This window comes from Stomoxys calcitrans, chromosome 2 (assembly GCF_963082655.1).
Source record: "Stomoxys calcitrans chromosome 2, idStoCalc2.1, whole genome shotgun sequence".
Classification (NCBI taxonomy): domain Eukaryota; kingdom Metazoa; phylum Arthropoda; class Insecta; order Diptera; family Muscidae; genus Stomoxys; species Stomoxys calcitrans.
The window spans coordinates 93,995,619-94,017,630 of NC_081553.1; positions in this window are offsets into that span (position 1 = coordinate 93,995,619).

A 22,012-nucleotide genomic window follows, 5' to 3' on the forward strand; every position below is an offset into this window, starting at 1 on the left:
CATAAGAGTTTCAGATCACTTATGAAAATAGGTGCGGCAAGTGATAGCATGTGTATGGCATGTGGGAAAGATGATGAGACGTTGAAGCATTTCCTATGTCATTGTCCGGCTTTCGCGACTGACAGACACCGGTACTTAGGTGGGGATACGATACCAGAGCTCACAACAAGCAGATTACTGGCTTAGATGTATAGTGGAATGGTGTGGATTAATATCTGCACCCTCTTTTCAACCTAACCTAATATAAAACATCAATATTTTGTATTAACTTAGGCTAAATTTTATTTTACGGAGAAAATCGAATAAACCCCAACTTTTTGCATCGCCTCTATAATAACAGCAGGAACACGAATATGAAGTACATTTTAGGGTGGGGGCCCCAAACGGCTCTTGCTCCTAATCAAGCGAAATGACACAAAATATCGGAATATGAAAAAAAAACCTTGAAAAAGTAACACGACATAAAAAACGAGGCTTTTTATCATTGAGCTTCAACTTTAATCGCACTGCAACCATTGATATGCGATAAGTGTCCCATAGTGGAATATTCTTGGGAAATTTAGTACTTGTAATGCATTAAATGATAATTTTGTGTAAATTTTCCAAATTTGAGTCCCCCAAACTAGTGGTAGGTCATAACAAGTAAGAAGGCCGCAAGTTCGGCCGGGCCGAACTTTGGATACCCACCACCTCGGGTATATATGTAAAGCACTTTTCATCAAAATCCAGTGAAATTTGCATACCTTTTGTCCCATACCAGTTATATCGAAATAGGATCTTTTTAGTAGCTATATCTAAAAATAAACCGAACTGAACCATATACAACATGGATGTCGAAAAACCTAACATAAGTCAATGTGTCAAATTTCAGTTAAATCGGATTATAAATGCGTCTTTTTTGGGACCAAGACTTTAAATCGAGATATCGGTCTATATGGCAGCTATATCCAAATCTTGATCGATCTGGGCCAAATTGAAGAAGGATGTCGAGGGGCCTAACACAACTCACTGTCTCAAATTTCAGCACCATCGGACGAAAAATGCGCCTTTTATGGCCCCAAAATCTAAAACCGAGAGCTCGGTCTATATGGCAGCTATACCCAAATCTTAACTGATCTCGGCCATATTGCAGAAGTATATCAAGAGGCTTAACTTAACTCACTGTCCCAATAAATGCGCCTTTTATGGACAAAAACCCTTAAATCGAGAGATCGGTCTATATGGCAGCTATATCCAAATCTGGACCGATATGAGCCAAATTGACGAAGGATGTCGGAGGGCCTAAGACAACTCACTGTCTTAATTTTCAGTAAAATCGGATAATAAATGTGGCATTTATGGGCCTAAGATCCTAAATCGGAGGATCGATCTATATGACAGCTATATCCAAATCTGGACCGATCTGAGCCAAATTGACGCAGAATGTCGAAGGGCCAAATATAACTCACTGTCCCAAATTTCGGCGACATCGGATAATAAAAGCGCCTTTTATGGGCAAAAACCCTTAAATCGAGAGATCCGTCTATATGGCAGCTATATCCAAATCTGGACCGATCTGGGCCAAATTGACGCAGGATGTCGAAGGGCCAAATATAACCCACTGTCCCAAATTTCGGCGACATCGGACAATAAATGCGCCTTGTATGGCCTAAGACCCTAAATCGGAGGATCGGTCTATATGGCAGCTATATCCAAATCTGGACCGATATGAGCCAAATTGACGAAGGATGTCGGAGGGCCTAAGACAACTCACTGTCTTAAATTTCAGTAAAATCGGATAATAAATGTGGCATTTATGGGCCTAAGATCCTAAATCTGAGGATCGGTCTATATGGCAGCTATATCCAAATCTGGACCGATCTGGGTGAAATTGACGAAGGGTCTAACACAACTCATTGTCTTAAATTTCAGTAAAATCTGATAATAAATGTGGCTTTTATGGGCCAAAGACCCTAAATCGGCGGATCGGTCTATATATGGGGGCTATATCAAGATATAGTCCGATATAACCCATCTTCGAACTTAACCTGCTTATGGACAAAAAAATACTCTGTGCACAATTTCAGCTCAATATCTTTATTTTTGAAGACTGTAGCGTGATTTCAACAGACAGACGGACGGACATGGCTAGATGGTCTTAGATTTTTACGCTGGTCAAGAATATACCTACTTTCTAGGGTCGGAAATGGATATTTCGATGTGTTGCAAACGGAATGACAAAATGAATATACCTCCATCCTTCGGTGGTGGGTATAAAAAATAGGCAATTTCTAGAGATTTAAAAGGTACTCACGGTAATAAAAGTCCTGTGGGCGACTACCTGTGGAACGCCAACGATAACAGTAAAATAAGTACACCCACCACCATAGGATGGGGGTATATTAGTCTAGTCATTACGTTTGTAACACCTCGAAATATTGATGTGCGAGCCCATAAAGTAAATATATTGAATCTAATTCTAGCCGCTTGAAATTTTGCAACGCCTAATGATAGCCGCTTGAAATTTTTCAACGCCTAATGCTAGCCCCTTGAAATTTAGCACAGATACTTACAATTGACTTGGTATGTAGAATGAAATTATGCCCTTCAACTAAATTTCTTTTCTCAAAGCTCTGCAGCCTCGGGATTGACATTTAAGACTTTTTTTTACCATATTCGTATTCCACGAAATTTCTTTTCATATTCCATACACTTTCACTTGAAGAGAGGGAGGGCCCGTTTTGGCTCCCTCAGGCCCGAGCCCCAAAAACGGACTTCATATTCGTATTCGTGAGGTCAATAAAGAATGGTGTGCAAAAAAATTTTTTTGCCTTTTTTTCCATAAACTGCAATTTTGCCAAAAAGTCAGCCAGTTTCAAAAAAAAAGTTAATGAATTTGTTTATGTTATCCACAATTGACAAAATTGTAATGAAAATAATACTTTTATGAGACTTAGAGTTGAAATTAATTGTTGATATTTTTTTTTTTATCCCGTAAATCGCATTTTTTATAAAGCTTAAATAAAGCAAAATTTCTATTTATATCAACATTTTTTTAATGGTAATGGCAACCCTAACCATCACATACATGGTGCATGCAAAAACATAAATATTCAATTATAACGTTATGTACATATATAATTAACATGTGTGTGTGTGTGTGTTTTATCTTTCTCTTTTATTCTTGTTGGTTTCAATTACAGTTGAAATTCATTATGAAATCGAGGCGGCGCTCACAATTCGCACAGGTGTCAAATATGTCCAGCTCAGTTTTTGTAATTTTCGGAATTTTTATTTTAGGTGAGTACTACAACCTGCATTTTTTTTTTGTTCCTTGACATTTTATTGTTGTTACTGTTTTTATTGTCAATATGAATATAAAATACCGAGCGCTGATTGCTTGTTTGTCATTATTCACATTTCTTTTTTGGAAGACAGAGTGTTTCATAACTTATGGAAGATAGTGTAAATGTGGAGCGTGCTATCGCTGCCACACGTGGTCATAATATTTTATGACATTTAATAAATTTCAATGATTCAATTTCAATTTTCATTGCTGATGATATTAATATTATGACATTTGTAAATATTGTTTTTTTTTTGTTGCTTTCTTTTGGTTAATGAACTATTATTTTGAAGATGACTTTAAGTTATGACATAAAATATCGAACATATTTTATAGCATAAAATTTAAAATGAGGATGAGGATGGCAAGAGATGATGAGACATTAATTTGGTTGTGTCTTTGTGGTTAGTCGGAGACTGAAACAGCCTGTCTCCAAGTATATTCCGGGGAACGAGAGGCTAGCCACAATCCGAATGTAGGCCAAGTTCTGTAATATCGGTTTTACATGTGCCTTTGCCCCAACGAAAGACAAGGATGAAGACACCAAATAGAAATTTTGTAAACACCTAGATATGTGAACTCTGTGGTACATGAAAGGCATTCATCCAGCGTAATACAACTACGATCGATCTGAAAGCGAAGATTGGTTCGAACCATTGACATGTTCGTATCCATCTAAGCGTATCCACCGAAGCTGGAAAAAGAAAAGCAGCAAACGCAATAGTTGACAACGGCATACTCCACTCAACTGACCCAACTGTTTGAGGAATGTACTCCCTACCCGATGATATAACGGCGTAGTGGCAATGGAGAGGTAATGGAGGCCATCGTAGCGCAAAGGTTAGCGTGTCCGCCTATGAGATTTGAATCCTAGCGAGACCATCACAATAAATTTTTAGCGGTGGTTTTACCCTCCAAATGCAGGCAAAATTTTTGAGGTACTAAGCACAATGGCATGACGTTTGGACTCCGCTATAAACAGGAGGCCTCTTATCATTGAGTTTAAACTTGAATCGGAATGCACTCATTGAAATGTGAGATGTTTCCCCTGTTCCTTAATGGAATGTTCATTGGCAAAATTAGCAATTTGCGGTGGCAATCCTTTGCCCACTTCAAGGAAAATGCTACTCACCAAGAGTATGAAAATGTTACTAAAGCCAAGAATGCGACATAATAAGCAACCCTGCAATCCGTAGCAACGTGCCAGATGAAGGAGAGGTATCGGGAGAAAACGAGAGATTAGAAAGATCTATTGCATAGAAAGAAAACGGAAATGTCACAAGTATGAGCGAATTGAGATTGGAAGGAGTCAGAACGATATCTGAAAATTGTATCACAGAGTCAAACATCACACCGAAGGCTTAGGTACAAACACATCCACCCGCAGAGACAAAGAAGGAAATCTAATTTTTGATACATGTAGTGTGCTTGGGATATTGAAAGGTTATTTTCCCAGCCACTAGAGTCCGACAATGGCTGCGAAGGGAATACCGCAAAACCAATACCTGATGATGATATAGAATGTGTAGACCCCAATCAGAATGAAGAACAACAAAGCAGCAAACACCGATGTTTTGCCCGCAGAACTATTTAAGACCGAAGATGACTGAGCTCTATCAATGCGGCTTTAGACTTGGTAAATCCACCACAATCCAGATGTTCACACTGCACCAATTCCTGGAAAATGCCCGAGAAAACATTTTAACGCTTGTCATCTCTTCATTGATTGCTTCATGATTGCCCCTTTCGACAGCCCTATACGTTTAAAGTGTTTGGCTTTTTAAGACTGTGTTCAAGACTGATGACGCTTGCTGATACACGTTACTCAGTAATAGGCAAGCGTTACTCGCCTCCGTCTTACGCTAGTGACCCCAACATGGAGTGTATGAGGATAGCAGTCAGGTCCGGTACTGCCGAGATAGAGCTATAAAACGTGTACATACCGCCGGTTGTTGGCTGTGACACAATTAATGGCCAGTCTTACAAGCCCGACATAACTGGGCTTCTATCAGGCCATAATCGTCTGGTTCTTGGAAACTTAAATGCGCATCACATTACATGTCATTCTCTCCTATGTAACGACAAGCGGGGCATAGCTTCGGAAGAGCAGATTGAAGGCTCCACATTTTGTACGGTGAATGAGGAAGCCCCCCTAGGATTACGAGGAGGTGCAGCAGCTCGCCGGGCATTTCCATTGCATCCCCTGATCTCCTGAGTGACGTATCCTCGTAATCCCATAATTCTCACCATCGACCGACCATCCGACTTGATAATGTCTGAGCGCCGGACGTTTATCAATCAGAAGTAGGCCGATTGGGCTGTCTTCAGAGAGTACACCAATCGCCGCTTCAGTGAACTGACACCCGCCTCGAATGCGCTACTTGTCGAAAGGAAATTCAGAGACATCATTAACGCAGCAGCCTCTCACTTTATGCAAGCCGGTCGAATATCTTAAGTTCGGCCCAATTTCCCGGCGCGGTTACTCGCAGACGAGCGTGATACGATTTTTTGTCCGGACCCCACAAACCCCAAAATCTGCGAACTGAATCTTGAAATAAACAGGGTAGTCAACGAAGATAAGCGGAATTTGTGGCTGGAACACCTGGAGCAATGTAACTTAGGTACCGGTTTAGGCAAGCTGTGGTGTACAGTTAAGTAACTTTCGAACCCCGGTAGATGGGATGACAGCAGCTCAGTCACTTTTGGCGACGTAACCGTGACCAATACGAAGAGATGCACCAGGTGGTTCAAATGCCAATTTGTTGTGCATACCGAGAGTGACTGGCCTAGGAGTAGAGATATTCGTCGATTCCGTGGTCTCCCAGCCGATGGACAGCCATTACAATTTACCGTTGCCGAAGTCACAAATATTGGGCCCCGACGGAATCTCTACACTGATACAGAAGAATCTGGATCCACCTGGAGCTGAATACCTTACAACTGTCCTCAATCTGTCTTTGGACACTCTTATAGTACCCGATGTCTGGAAGATGGGCCGAATGGTTCCTCTACTGAAGCCTGGAGAGGACCTGAGTGTGGGGGAGTCGTACAGACCAATCTCCCTTCTCTCAACAGTAGCCAAGATGCTTGAGGGACTACTCTCCCCGAACCTCCTTGCAGAATTTCCATTTACCGAGCATCATCTTTGATTCCGAAGACTGCATAGCACAACAACTGTTTTGCATGCCATCACCGCACACATTAGCCGTGGCTTCAATCAGCCCAGGCCATGTGATAGGACGGTCCTCGAGGCACTGGGTTTATCGAAAATATTTGACACGATCAGCCATGCCAAACTAAATACTTGAGGACATCGCCAATACCTCCCTCCAGCCAGGGGTAAAACGCTGGTTCGCGAATTATCTGTGTAGTTTTTAAGGGATAAGAAGTCGAAGCACCGTAGAGTGAAACCCCGCTACAGCAAAAACTGGTAGCTGGGAAAAATGTTCTTTCCATATCCCAAGCATACTTTCTGTACCAGTTACCAGATTTCCTTCTTTGTCTCTTCAGGAATAGACGTTTCTCCTCTCCCCTTTTCTGCCGGTACTTCTCCTTCATTCTAATTCATTGCTACTGACTGCGGGGTTATTCTGTATGCTGCCTTGTTAGATTCGGCATCATTTCGACACTTCCGGTACCCAAGTACGGATTTCGCGGCATTTTCCATGGAGTGGGCAATGGCTTGCTACTGCGCCGTTATATCATCGGGTCTAATGGTCTTTACAGTCTGTATCAAATCTGACACAGCTGCTGAGGGGTGAAATGTAAACCTCTGTTTAAAATTCTAGAGAAATTAATTAATTAATGTGCAAATTATGGGCCCTAGACCTTTTATCGGGAGATCAATCTTTATGGCATTTATGGTTAAAAAATTAATTGTCAAATATTGGGTTGCCCAAAAAGTAATTGCGGATTTTTCATATAGTCGGCGTTGACAAATTTTTTCACAGCTTGTGACTCTGTTATTGCATTCTTTCTTCTGTCAGTTATCAGCTGTTACTTTTAGCTTGCTTTAGAAAAAAAGTGTAAAAAAAGTATATGTGATTAAAGTTCATTCTAAGTTTTATTAAAAATGCATTTACATTCTTTTAAAAAATCCGCAATTACTTTTTGGGCAACCCAATACATTTCATTTGAGCCACATATGGACCTAATCTGTCTGAGTCAGTTTGGGATACGTCGTTCCTCCAACAGCTTGATCGGAAATTTCTTATAATCCCGAAATTCGTGTTTTTGGATTACCTTAATGGCGCAAACAAAAATTCGTTTAAATCGGTTCATCCGTCATCGATATCTGGGGGTTTTGGATGATGGAACAAGATGCACAAGATTTTGAAACACATAAAGGCGTCTTTGTTCGGTCGGGCCGAACAAACAAGCGATAATGAATAAGAATTGCTATGCTATTGGAGCTATACCAAGATATGAACCGATTGGGACCATACTTAGTTGGGCCGTTGGACAGCACAGTTGAATTCATGGTGCAAAATTTCAGCCAAATCGAATAAGAATTCCGCCCTATAGACGATCGATAATCGGAGATCGGTCAATTTGGGTTATGAATCGATTTAGACCATACTTGGCACAGTTGTTGAAAACAAACCACTTCATGCTAATTATTGCCAAGTCGGGTAATAATTGCGCCCTCTAGCGGCTCATGAAGTCAAGATCCGATATAGGTTTATATGGGAGCTATATCAGGTAATGAACCGATTTGGGTCATAATTAGCACAGTTGTTGAAAGTTAAAACAAAACACTTTATGCTAAATGTCAGTCAAATGGGATAAGAATAGCGCCCTCTAGAGGCTCAAGAAGTCAAGATCTGAGAACGGGTTATTTTATGGCTATATCAAAACATATATCGATGTAGCCCATTTACAATCCCAATCGTCCTACAATAATAATAAGTATACGTGCGAAATTCCAAGCGTCTGTATTTACTCCTTCGAAAGTTAGCATGCTTTCGACAGACGGACGGACGGACATGGCTAAATCGTCATAGAATGTCAGGACGATCAAATATATATATATACTTTGTTGGGTCTTGGATTAATATTTCGATGTTTTACAACAGGGAATGACGTAGCCAATATGACCCCCATCCTATGGTAGAGGGTATAAAAATATGCAAACTAAGCTAAAAATATGCAAAATATGCAGTTTGCATGAAATATGCAAAAATTTCTTAGCGTTTTCTTAACGTACATTCGATGAAACGAATTCCTGTGCTTTCAACTTTTTCCCGATTCTTCATACACAAAACATAAGACCATTTGTTTAAGTTACTATAATCGTCTCCTAAACTCTGGTATTCTTGGTTTCGATGAATCGCTTTTGCTTTATAAGTTCGAAATAAGTGGTAGCGTCTAACATCTGGACTAAAAACGTCTAAGTCAAGAATACATCCATTATTAAAAAGCTTTTTTTTATTTTCCTGGAACAACTTCTCCTTATTTGAGTTTATTTCCATTTTAACATGCATGTTAGTGAAGCTCTATGTTAAGGTTCTATAAAGCTTACAATCTTTTATATAGTCTAAACGTGATTGTCGATAACACTGTTTTATATCATGGTCTTGACTAGAATAATATGGGCTTAAATCACATACATACAGTAAGAGAATTTTGTATGTAGACCACACAGTGAGTGATGAAGACAACCATCGCAGTTGGAGTCATGACTTGGTAGAGGTACTCTATTAATATTGGGTTGCCCAAAAAGTAATTGCGGATTTTTTAAAAGAAGTAAATGCATTTTTAATAAAACTTAGAATGAACTTTAATCAAATATACTTTTTTTACACTTTTTTTCTAAAGCAAGCTAAAAGTAACAGCTGATAACTGACAGAAGAAAGAATGCAATTACAGAGTCACAAGCTGTGAAAAAATTTGTCAACGCCGACTATATGAAAAATCCGCAATTACTTTTTGGGCAACAATAACGACAAATTGGTTTTAAACAATGAACGCCAAAATACTTAGTTGCTAATGAGGAAGACAACACCACTAAATTAAGACTGAAAAAAATCAAAGCATAACTTTGCACATCTATAATTCCATTAATATTATTTTTTCGATAATGTCGACAAAAAGAAAATTATTTTTAATATAATAATAATTGTGAAATAATTGTGAATTTTTGTATACAAAATATTGCCATTTGTGAAACTTTAGCTAAAATGTTTAAAAAATCCCCGCATTTTGTAAAAATCATATTATCTCTGAAGAAAAATTTTAAATTTTTTGAACTACAAAGTGTTTGGATGCCATCTAGCGGTTGATTTTTGAGTTATTTACAACTTTGTTCATCAAACTTTCGTGGCTATTCATTATTGGTCTATAATTCTTTTGTCAGATTGGTTTCTTTAGCTTGAAGCTTTCTAACCATCGTTGAAGACCACAACCATCTTATATTTTTATACCCTCCACCATAGGATGGGGGGTATACTAATTTCGTCATTTTGTTTGTAACTACTCGAAATATTCGTCTGAGACCCCATAAAGTATATATATTCTTGATCGTCGCGACATTTTATGTCGATCTAGCCATGTCCGTCCGTCTGTCCGTTCGTCCGTCCGTCCGCCCGTCTGTCTGTCGAAAACACGCTAACTTCCGAAGGAGTAAAGCTAGCCGCTTGGGCCATATCGGTCCATGTTTTGATACAGCTGCCATATAAACCGATCTTGGGTCTTGACTTCTTGAGCCTCTAGAGGGCGCAATTCTTATCCGATTGGAATTAAAGTTTGCTCGACGTGTTTTGTTATCATATCCAACAGTTGTGCCAAGTAAGATTCAAATCGGTCCATAACCTGATATAGCTGTCATATAAACCGATCTTGGGTCTTGACTTCTTGAGCCTCTAGAGGGCGCAATTCTTATCCGATTTGAATGAATTTTTGCACGACGTATTTTGTTATGATATCCAACAACTGTGCCAAGTATGGTTCAAATCAGTCCATAACCTGATATAGTTGTCATATAAACCGATCTGGGGACTTGACTTCTTGAGCTTCTAGTGGGCGCAATTCCTATCCGATTTGGCTGAAATTTTGCATGACGCATTTTTTTTTTTTACTTCCAACAACTGTGTCAAATAAGGTTTAAATCGGTTCATTACCTGATATAGCTGCCATATAAACCGATCTGGGATCTTGACTTCTTGAGGCAAATCGGATAATAATTGCGACCTCTAAATTATTATCCGATTTGCCTGAAATTTTGTACGACGGATCCTCTCTTGACCATCAACATACGTGTTTATTATGGTCTGAATCGGTCTATAGCCCGATACAGCTCCCATATTAATCGATCTCTCTATTTTACTTCTTGAGCCACCAAAGGGCGCAATTCTAATTCGAATTGGCTGACAATTTACACAGATCTCCAACATATAATTTAATTGTGGTCTAAACCGGATCATATCTTGATGTCGCTCTAATAGCAGAGCAAATCTCTTCTTATATCATTTTTTGCCTAAGGAGAGATGCCGAGAAAAGAACTCGAAAAATGCGCTCAATGGTGGAGGGTATATAAGATTCGGCCCGGCCGAACTTAGCACACTTTAACTTGTTTTTATTTTATTTATTTTCCTTTCCAGTTATCCATAGATGTCACCCCAAAAAAATCACTTCTATATACTCTGAAACAAAAAGTCTTAACCAGGTTTTTTAGAAAAGTAAACATTGGTTAATTTTCATTAAAGTTCATCGTACCAAAATCAAAAAATATTTTTACAGTATTCTTTAAAAGTTTGTTGTATTATTGGTTCATTTCCATAAATAAGGGTTTTTGTTAATAAGAGCACTATTTTTTTTTTTTTAATATAACAAAATCGGTTGTGTGATGTAGGAAGATGCGTTAAATGCTATTATGTATGGAACTTGACTTCTATTGCATGGCACCACGGCACGCTTGATGATGTTTTGAGGTAAAAAGCAATTTTCGGCAGTTTTCAAGTATAAATCGGCCATTACTGCAGCACGTTCAATATTCGTTCGAAGTTCATCAATCGTCGCTGGCTTGTCGCATAGACCATAGACATAGACGAGGCGACCACTCGACTGTACCATTTCGTGAGACAGCACGTTCTCCGAACTTGATTTCCATGGCGCCGTCCCGTTGGAACCATATGTCCTTCAAGTTCATATCATCCAATTGGGGCCAAAAATATTATGTTATCATTGAACAGTAGTGTCGCTTATTCACAGTAGCTTGCCGGTCTTGATCATCACGGAAGAAGTACGGTCCAATGACGCCGCCAGCCCATAAACCGAACCGTAATTTTTCGGTGACTAATGGAGTACGTGTGAATTGCTATATAACCTACCACTCATATTTTTCCTTATTGAAAAAGCCATTCAGCTAGAAATAAGCCTTATCAATGAACATGATTTTTCAATGAAAATCCGAATCATTTTTAAGTTGTTGCTGAGTGGTAAATTTAAGTAATTTCGATTCGTTATTGACTCGTATAGCTTTCCATCATGAAATGAGAAATGATAAAAGATCGGTGAAAAATTTGGCGTCGTTTGCTGACCCTATCTGTCTACTTCTGTAGCATCGCCGAAAAAAACCCTGTACTGCTAAGATTTTGCTCAGAGTTTTTGTTTGATGCAAATGCAAATTTTGCCCATAACCATTCTACTAAGGAACAGGGGCAAACTTTTCACATATCAAAGAGGGCAGTCCGATTCAAGTTTTAAGCTCAATGATAAGGGGCCTCCTTTTTATAGCCGAGTCCGAACGGCGTGCCGCAGTGCGACACCTCTTTGGAGAGAAATTTTACATGGCGAAGTACCTCACAAATGTTGCCAGCATTAGGAGGGGAAAACCACCGCTGAGCATTTTTTTGTGATTTCGAACCCAGGCGTTCAGCGTCATAGGCGGACATGCTATCCTCTGCGCTACGATGGCCTTCGGTCGTCGTGACATTTTAAGTCGATTTAGACATGTCCGTACGTTCTTTCGTCTGTCTGTCGAAAGCACTCTAACTTTCGAAGGAGTAAAGCCAGACGCTTAAAATTTAGCACAAATACTTGTTATTCGGGTAGTTTGGTTGTATATGGATTGTATATGGTCCAAATCGGTCCATGTTTTTATATAGCTGCCATATGAACCGATCACAAATACTTGTTATTAGCCTAGGTCGGTTAGGATTGTAAATGAGCCGAATCGGTCCATGTTTTGATATAGTTGCCAAATAAACCGATCTTGGGTCTTGACTTCTTGAGCCTCTAGAGGGCGCAATTCTTATCCGATTTGGCTGAAATTTTGCATGAAGTGTTCTTGTATGACTCCCAAGATCTATGTCAAGTACAGTCTAAATCAGTCCACGACCTGATATAGCCCCCATATAAACCTATTCGGAGCCTTTATAGGGCGCAATTCCAACCCCATTTGTCTGAAATTTTGCATGACGTGTTTCGTTATGACTTCCAACAACTTTTCTTAGAATGGTTCAAAGCGGTCTATAACCTGATATAACTGTCATATAAACCGATCATGGGTCTTGATTTTTGAGTTTTTAGAGGGCGCAATTCTTATCCAGTTTGGCCGAAATTCTACATGAAGTGTTGTGGTATGACTACCAACAACTGTGCCAATTATCGTCTAAATTAGTCTATAATCTGACATAGCCGCTATATAAACCGATCTCCCGAATAGACTTCTGGAGCCTCTAGAGGGCGCAATTCCTAACCGATTTGGCTGAAATTTTGCATGTCGTGTTTCGTTGTGACTTCCAACCACTGAGCTAAGTATGGTTCAAATCGGTCCAAAACCTGATGTAACTGTCATATAAACCGATCTTGGGTCTTGTCTTTTTGAGCTTCTAGAGGGCGCAATTCTTATCCGATTGGGCCGAAATTTTGCATTAAGCGTTTTATTTTGACTTCCAACAACTGTTTTAAGTATGGTCTAAATCAGTCATTATCCTGATATAGCCGCGATATAAACCGATCTCCCGATTAGACTTCTTGCGATTCTAGGGCTTTTAGAGGGCGAAATTCTTATCCAATATGGTTGAAGTTTTTCATATTTCGTTTTGGTATGACCATTATTCTAAGTATGGTCTAAATCGGTATATAACCATGATGACTTTTTGGGCCTCTAGAGGTCGCAATTATTACTCGATTTGCCTGAAACTTTGGAGGTGGTGTTTGTCTATGACTGGCGTTTTTCTTTTCGAAAAGTCATTCAAAGATCTTGACAAACGCAATCCATGTTGGATATGAGATTCAGCTCGGGCGAACTTAGCACGCTTTTAATTCTTTTGATTTATTACGATATCGTTCTAGGGAATCTATGCATTCCTATAGGCCTAAACAGAATGAGGAACGTTGAGGAACGTAGCGTTGAAAAATGCAACTCTGCAAACAAATATTAAAAAAGGAACTTGAACAGTTCAACAAGCAACTCGAACAGTTCAACACTTTTTAACTTTGACGACCACAACACCGAATGACGCTCGGTTTCAAGCATCAAAGTTGGAAATTGTTTAACTTTTCCGTGCTGCTTTTGTGGAATTTGTGTGCAGAGTTGCATTTTAGCAACGCGACGCTTAAAACCAAAGCTCAACGCTCTTATTCTGTTTTGGCCTTATGTGAATGGTTTTACCCTCTGCGAATTATTTTAGGAATCTCATTCACAATGCTGCTTTTTCAGTAAAATCTATACAGAAATGAAAACTAAAGCTTATTGTGAAACTTTGACCGTTAGTCATTCACCATACCATAAAACTGTGTTACCGTGGAAAAGTTAACATGAAAAACCATATATGTTGTCATATATTTGCAAAATGTAGACATGAAAGCTCCGAAGGATGTGAGAAAGCTTTTAAACTTAAATTTTTGCTACAAGAAGTAGTTCGGATACCGATAGATGTCGCCTGTGTTACTTTCGACTGAAAGTTTGTGTTGAAACCATATGTTGTTGATTTGTGCCGCAACAACAATATAGTGCGCATGTGCTGTATTGAAGACTTTAAACGTTACTCATTAGCAATACCAAAACTCTGTGTTACGGCAGAAAATTTAATATGAAAACAGTATTGTTACCTGTTTATGTGTAGATTTCGAAAAATATATGCATTACAGCTCCAAGGGATGTGAGAAAGGTTTTACACTTAAGTTTTGTTATAAGAAGTAGTTTGGATATCGAAAGATGTCGCCTGTGTTACTTTCGATTGAGAGTTTGAGTTGAAACCATATGATGTTGCTTTTCACCGCAACCACGATACAGTGCGCATGTGCAGTATTAAATCCCTACCAGCTTTCAAGAGAAGGGTTGCTAATTGGTTTTTCTTGAAGGTTGGAAAACAAACTGCTATAATGGAAGGCAAAAGCTTAGTTCGATGCTGGTTCTATGCATTGAAAAATTATAATTTCTTGTGCTAAAGAATTGTGTCAAGTCCTTAAAAATGTTTGATTATGGAAATTTGTTCTTGTTCGCCACCGTGCCACCGTTTTGAACACAGAAAGTATTGGCTAAGAATGCATTTATAGTTGTTAAGGTGTTTTTTTTATAGGAATTGTAGTATAACTTGACAACTACCTTAATTGCCATGAGAAGGGACCATCAAATACTTTGATTCAGATACCAGAACGGTCCTAAAAGATACCGACCTAATAAAGCAAACACTAACAAGCAAAAGTATGCTAAGTTCGGCAGGGCCGAATCTTATATACCCTCCACCATGGATCGCATTTGTCGAGTTCTTTTCCCGGCATCTCTTCTTAGGCAAAAAAGGATATAAGAAAAGATTTGCTCTGCTATAAGAGCGATATCAAGATATAGTCCGGTTTGGACCACAATTAAATTATATGTTGGAGACCTGTGTAAAATGTCGGCCAATTCGAATAAGAATTGCGCCCTTTGGGGGCTCAAGGAGTAAAGTAGAGAGATCGATTTATATGGGAGCTGTATCGGGCTATAGACCGATTCAGACCATCATAAACACGTATGTTCATGGTCATGAGAGAATCCGTCGTACAAAATTTCAAGCAAATCGGATAAGAATTGCGCCCTCTAGAGGCTCAAGAAGTCAAGTCCCCAGATCTGTTTATATGGCAGCTATATCAGGTTATGAACCGATTTGAACCTTATTTGACACAGTTGTTGAAAGTCATAATAAAATACATCATGCAAAATTTCAGCCAAATCGGATAAGAATTGCGCCCTCTATAGGCTCAAGAAGTCAAGACCGAAGATCGGTTTATATAACAGCTATATCAGGTTATGGACCGATTTGAGCCATACTTGGCACACTTTTTGGATATCATAACAAAACACATCGTGCGAAATTTCATTCCAATCGGATAAGAATTGCCCACTCTAGAGGCTCAAGAAGTCAAGACCCAAGATCGGTTTATATGCCAGCTATATCAGGTTATGAACCGATTTAAACCATACTTGGCACAGTTGTTGGATATGATAACAAAACACGTCGTGCATAATTTAATTCCAATCGGATAAGAATTGCGCCCTCTATAGGCTCAAGAAGTCAAGACCCAAGATCGGTTTTTATGACAGCTATATCAGGTTATAGACCGATTTGAATCATACTTGGTGCAGATGTTGGATATGATAACAAAACATGTCGTGCAAAATTTCATTCCAATCGGATAAGAATTGCGCACTCTAGAGGCTTAAGAAGTCAAGACCCAAGATCGGTTTATATGCCAGCTATATCAGGTTATGGACCGATTTAAACCATACTTGGCACAGTTGTTGGATATGATAACAAAACACGTCGTGCATAATTTAATTCCAATCGGATAAGAATTGCGCACTCTAGAGGCTGAAGAAGTCAAGACCCAAGATCGATTTATATGGCAGCTATATCAGGTTATGGACCGATTTAAACCATACTTAGCACAGTTGTTGGATATCATAACAAAATACTACGTGCCAAATTTCATTCCAATCGGATAAGAATTGCGCACTCTAGAGGCTCAAGAAGTCAAGACCCAAGATCGATTTATATGGCAGCTATATCAGGTTATGGACCGATTTAAACCATACTTAGCACAGTTGTTGGATATCATAACAAAATACTACGTGCAAAAATTCATTCAAATCGGATAAGAATTGCGCCCTCCATAGGCTCAAGAAGTCAAGTCCCCAGATCTACTTATATGACAGCTATATCAGGTTATGGACCGATTTGAATTATACTTAGCAAAGTTGATGGACATCATAACAAAATACTACGTGCAAAAGTTCATTCAAATCGGATAAGAATTGCGCCCTCTATAGGCTCAAGAAGTCAAGACCCAAGATCGGTTTATATGACAGCTATATCAGGTTATGGACCGATTTGAATCTTACTTGGCACAACTGTTGGATATGATAACAAAACACGTCGAGCAAAATTTAATTCAAATCAGATAAGAATTGCGCCTTCTAGAGGCTCAAGAAGTCAACACCCAAGATCGGTTTATATGGCAGCTATATCAAAACATGGACCGATTTGGCCCATTTTCAATTCCAACCGACCTACACTAATAAAAAGTATTTGTGCAGAATTTCAAGCGGCTAGCTTTACTCCTTCGGAAGTAAGCGTGCTTTCGACAGACAGACGGACGGACGGACAGACGGACGGACGGACAGACGGGCGGACGGACAGACAGGCGGACGGACAGACAGGCGGACGGACAGACGGACGGACGGACAGACGGACGGACGGACAGACGGACGGACGGACAGACGGACGGACGGACAGACAGACGGACGGACGGACAGACGGACGGACGGACAGACGGACGGACGGTCGGACGGACAGACGTACGGACGGACAGACGGACTGACGGACGGATAGACGGACGGATGGACAGACGGACGGACGGACAGACGGTTGGATATGGCTAGATGGACATAAAATGTCTCGACATTCAAGAATATATATACTTTATGGGGTCTCAGACGAATATTTCGAGTAGTTACAAACAGAATGACGAAATTAGTATACCCCCCATCCTATAGGAGGGTACAAAAATGTTGTTTTATTTCTTAACATTCACTTTTTCCAAAGATTTTGAATAGCTTCGATATCCTCTTTGTGCCAAGAAATGTCTAGTTTCACAATATAGCCATCAAACTCAACTTCCAATTTTTCATTACTGACAAACCTTTTTCGACCAAGCCATTATTTTTAAATTTGGAAAATTCACCAAAAGCGTGTTAAGTCCATCAGGACAATATTTTATACACCCTGCACCATGGATTGCATGGGGTAGATTCTGGGAGTGCAAATGCAAATTTGCCCATGAACATTCCATAAAGAAACTGGGAAAAACTTCTCACAAATCAGTGAGTGTTGTCCGATACAATTTTAAGCAAATGATAAGGGGCCTCCTTTTTATAGCCGAGTCCGAAAGGCATGCCGCAGAGCGACACCTCTTTGGGGAGAAGTTTTTGCATGGCAAAGTACCTTACAAATGTCACCAGCATTAGGAGGGGATAACCGCCGCTGAAAAATTTTCTGATGTACCTGCCTGAATTCGAATCCAGGCTTTCAGCTTCATAGACAGACATGCAAACCCCTGCGCTACGGTGGCCTTCTGTGAGAGACTTTTCCAAATACATATGAGCTCTAGAAAGTTGTAGACCGTACTTGTCATGGTTGTTAGAAGTCATACAAAATACCACATTCAACATTTCAGCCGAACCGGATATTAATTGCTCCTTTACAGACTCAAGGTCCAAGGTTGGTTTATAAGGCAGCTCGGTCAAAACATGAACCGATATGACTCAATTTTATTTCTAATTGGCCTACACTAGCAGGAAATGTTTTTGCAAAATTTCAAGCCTCTAGCTGAATTCCTTTGAAAGTTAGCGTGTTTTCGACAGACATACGGACGGACATGGTTAAATTAACTTAGAATGTCAAAACTGTCAAGAATATCTGTACTTCGTTGGGTCTCAGGACAATATTTCGATGTTTTGCGAACGAAATGACTGCATTCTTTGGTAGAGAGTATAATAGTCCGAAGTAGCTAAATATGGCGAACATACTTCACGCTGAAACAATTCGCTGTTCAATACTTGTCATCGCAATAATGGATTTATGAACTGGTGCATTGTCGTGATGAAACAACACTTTGAGAGGAAATGAGGCCCCCCATCTTGAGCACAGCTAATATGCGATGTACAGCACTTTTTGAAATGCCAGTTCGCACACTTTCAATCGACGGTCATCCAATACCATTTTGTGCTAATACCAGGTCGACCACTACGGTGTACGTCATGGCAGCTAGTACAGCCTCCTTAAAGGTCAACCACTCAATATTTTATGGTTGTAAACGAAAAAAGTTGCTCTCAAAAACCCCTGTTCAAACTGCAGCGTTACTTCAATGAGAGTGAGAGCAGATGCAATGGAGGGGCTTTTGATGAAAGCGCATTTTCCACAGGTGAAAAATGATCGAAGGCTTAATACTGCAGACTATATGGTATAGGAAGACATAATTAGGAGTTTGAAACTCAGTAAATCACCCAGACCTTATGGAGTATTTCCAGTGTTACTATAGAAGTAAGGGGAGTACCCCGCACCTCATCGGGCCACCATATTTGCAGCGTACCTAGGAGTGGGATATACTCCGAAAGGCTGGCGGAAGGCAAGGGGGTATTTATACCCAAGCATGCCAAGCAACTCAAAACCCAATAAACGTATTGTGGATACAATGGCAAAGAGTATGACAATCAGCGAATTGCTCAAATATGAAGCGTGCCTACTTGAAGGGAAAGTCAGTGGAGACCATATTGCACGAGGTTGTGCATGAAATCGAAGAATCCTTCGATGCAAAGTTGGAGACATTTGCTGTGAGCATTGATCTCGAGGGGAGTTTTAATAATGTGAGTACCGAAACACTGATCATATCCTTAGGCCAGTACCGGGTGGACCGAGTATACTTTACTTAACTATTGGTTGCCCAAAAAGTAATTGCTAATTTTTTAAAAGAAAGTAAATGCATTTTTAATAAAACTTAGAATGAACTTTAATCAAATATATAATTGCCATTTTATTCGATAACCTTTTGCCATCTTCCTGGCAAATTTAGTATTCCACGCTCATAGAACTTCTGGCCTTTATCTGCAAAAAAACTGAACCAAGTGCGATTTTATAGCCTCATCATTGCCGAAAGTTTAACCATTTAAGGAGTTCTGCAAATCGATCGAAATAAATGGTAGTCTGATGGTGCAAGTTCAGGGCTATATGGTGGATGCATCAAAAGTTCCCAGCCAAGCTCACTCAGTTTTTGGCGAGTGAGCACAGATGTGTGCGGTCTAGCGTTGTCCTGGTGGAATATGACACCTTTACGATTGACCAATTCTGGTCGCTTCTCCTTGATGGCTGTATTCAATTTGTCCAATTGTTGACAGTAAACATCCGAATTAATCGTTTGGTTCCTTGGAAGAAGCTCAAAATATACCACACCCTTCCAATCCCACCAAACAGACAGCATAACCTTCTTTTGGTAGATATCAGCCTTTAATGTGGTTTGAGCTGTTTCACCATGCTTGGACCATGATCGTTTTGGACTAACGTTGTTGTAACAATCCATTTTTCATCTCCAGTTATGATTCGTTTTAAAAACGTATCGAATTCATTGCGTTTAAGGTGCATATCACAAGCGTTGATTCGGTTTGTTCAATGAATTTCTTTCAATACATGTGGTACCCATATTAAAATTGACGCCAAACAAACAAATGTAAACAAAAATTCGCGCACTTTTTTTCTAAAGCAAGCTAAAAGTAACAGCTGATAACTGACAGAAGAAAGAATGCAATTACAGAGTCACAAGCCGTTGAAAAAATTTGTCAACGCCGACTATATTACCGACAATTACTTTTTGGGCAATTCAATATAATTGGCTATGACAGAATATTCGTTTCACTAGCCGAACGTAGAATAGCGTTCCAAGCGCCTCAATCTTCTGCGCTCATTCTAAAATCTCTGACACCAAGTTTCGAGGTGTCTCCCACCACTTCAGCTTTCCATCGGGCTTTTGGTCTTCCCGGTTTGCGTATACCAACGTGTTTGCCTTCAAAAGACTTTTTTGCTGGAGCTTCTTCATCTATTCTGACAACATGACCTAGCCAACACAGCCGTTGTATTTTGATGCGTGTAAGTATGCTAGCTAGTTGTCAAACAGCTCGTGGTTTATGCGTCGCATATATTTTCCATTAAAGCAAACTGGTCCATATATTTTACGAAGAATCTTTGTCTCAAATACTCCTAGCACTGCCTCATCTGGTTTCACAAGTACTCATGCCTCAGAACCATGAACAGCACGGGTAGTATCAGTGTCTTGTATAGTGTAATCCTCGTCGGTCGAGAGGTGGCCTTGTTCCTAAACTGCCTACTTAGTCCAAAGTAGCATTTGTTTCCCAGTATTTTTTTTCGCCTAATCTCAAAATTGGTGTCATTCGTTTCGGTTACGGCGGTGCCGAGGTATATAAAGTTACTGACGATCTCAAAGTTGTGCTTCCCAAACTTTCACCATTTTCTTTATCTGTTCGGTTGTGCAAGGCTTCTTGGGAGTTGAAACCATCCATTTCGTCTTACCTCTATTTACTGCCATAACCATTTTCACTGACTCTCTTTCTATTCTTTCAAAGGCTGCAGTTACTACTTCCGGTGGCCGACTTATGATATCGACGTCGTCGGCATCGGCGAGTAGCATGTGTTCTCTTGTGTGATTCGTGTGCCATATCTTTTCACATCTGCATCTCGTATAATCTTCTCCAACAGGATATTAAAGAGATCACACGATAGGCTGTCTCCTTGTCTAAAACCCCATTTGGTATTAAATGGTTCGGAGTGATTCTTTCCTATTCTTACTGAGGAACGCGTATCAGCAAATGTCATCATGCAGAGTCTTATTAATTTTGCAGGGATACCAAAATCAGACATGGCTTGAAATACCTTTGAACGTAAAGGAGTATCCAAGGCGGCATTGTAGTCAACAAAGAGGTGGTAGGTGTTGACTTGTCCTTCTCGGTTCTTTCTCAGGATTTGGTGCAGTGTGAATATCTGGTCCAGGGTGGATTTATCAGGTCTCAAGCCGCATTGATAGGGCCCAATTATCTCATTGACTCTAGGTTTTAATCTTTCACACAGTACGATCGAGAGTATTTTGTATGCGATGGGGTGGAGACTTATTCCTCTGTAGTTGGCACATTGCGTCTTGTCTCCTTTCTTGTGTACGGGACCTGGTATGCTGAGGTTCCAATCATCGGGTATGCGTTCTTCTAGCCAGATTGCGCAGATAAGCTGATGCATACGCCATATCAGCGTGTCGCCTCCGGCCTTAAATAGTTCAGCGGGTAACCCGTCGGCTCCTGCTGTCTTGTTGTTCTTTAGTCGTGTCACTGCTACTTGGACCTCATTCTGACTAGGAGGTAAACATTCTATACCATCATCAGGGATTGGTTCTGTGGTATCCTCTTCGCCGCCAACGTCGGACACTAGCAGTTGGGTAAAATGTTCTTTCCATATCCTCAGCATGTTATCGGTATCAGTTACCAGATTTTCTTCTTTGTCTCTGCAGGAGGATGTGCCTGCACCGGGTCCTTAGAGACTGGATAAACCATACGCCACGGCAAAAATAAAGCATAAGGTGGCACAGGGCACGCCACTGGGGGAATTTTATCGCCACAGAATATTGGAGATCCTGACTGAGTAGGGA